The following is a 1161-nucleotide window of genomic DNA, read 5'->3' on the forward strand; positions in this document are numbered from 1 at the left end:
CAAACGAACGACTGTAATTATGTACATATGTACACTAGGGTGGTCCAAAATAAGTAAAGCACAGTATACGGTAATCCAGATAGCCAAAACAAAAAATGTAAATACGCTTATTTGACATTTAGGGGATTCACAAGACGTGTTAACCGTCGTAAAATCTTAAGGTTAACATCTTTTTTAATTAAAATGGTTTTAGGGGATTTCTAACTAAACCGAAATTCTTTTAAACTGATAAAGAATATATAATTAGCCAACCCCCCAACCATTTTAACCGCTATTTTACATAAACAAGTGTTAAGCTTAAGATTTTACGACGGTTAACACGTCTTGTGAATCCCCTAATTTTGTTTGAATGTATTGGTTGATATTTTTTCACAGTTGTCGTGAAATGAAATCAAATTTAAATATTTTCTTATAGTGAAAAATATTTTCAAGTCACATAAAATAAGATAATGAGAAAAACAAAATTCCGAGCAAATCAAGCGTGAAGCGTAAGCGATTTTGACCGGATGCAGTTCCGAACACAACTTTGAGTGAACAATGGTGGGCTGACTTTGTAAAATAGTCCCATCGATTAGGCGGTAAAACAGGTATTACTTAGCTTAAGGTAGAACTCTCTAATTTTCAAATGCACCAAATTTGTATGTATTTGTTCAGCCGCTTATTCACATTTGAAAGAGGATAATGCATGAATTAATGCAAGTAAAGAAAGAAAGTAAAGTATATCAAAATATTCAGTTTGATGAGATGAATAGGTTCAGCCCTGTCTGTTTGTAAACACGCTAACTCGTACAACATTTAGATATTTTAACGAAAGTCAGGTGTCAAATATATCAACAAATATTTGTGGGTACTTTTGCCATGTATTAATTTTCAAATAAGCATATTGTCAATGGCTGGTTTACTGTATACTATGAAGTAAAGTAGGAATTTTAATACTCTCACCCCCTAGGATTGTTTTATATCGAAAAAAACAGACCCTTATATTTTCATTTGAAATCAAAAAATATTTAGAGGTCGCTCAAAGCGCTCAAAGTGCTCAAAGTTTTCCTTGCATTTTATATAAAAATTCCGACTTCCTTTTTTTTCCACGTATTTTTGGACCACCCTAATTTACACACATATGCGCATATGTGCATATGTACACGTAATACACGTCCATAT

This window comes from Rhagoletis zephyria, unplaced genomic scaffold (genome assembly GCF_001687245.7).
Source record: "Rhagoletis zephyria isolate East Lansing unplaced genomic scaffold, Rhagoletis_zephyria_1.1 Rzeph_scaffold_04473, whole genome shotgun sequence".
NCBI lineage: Eukaryota > Metazoa > Arthropoda > Insecta > Diptera > Tephritidae > Rhagoletis > Rhagoletis zephyria.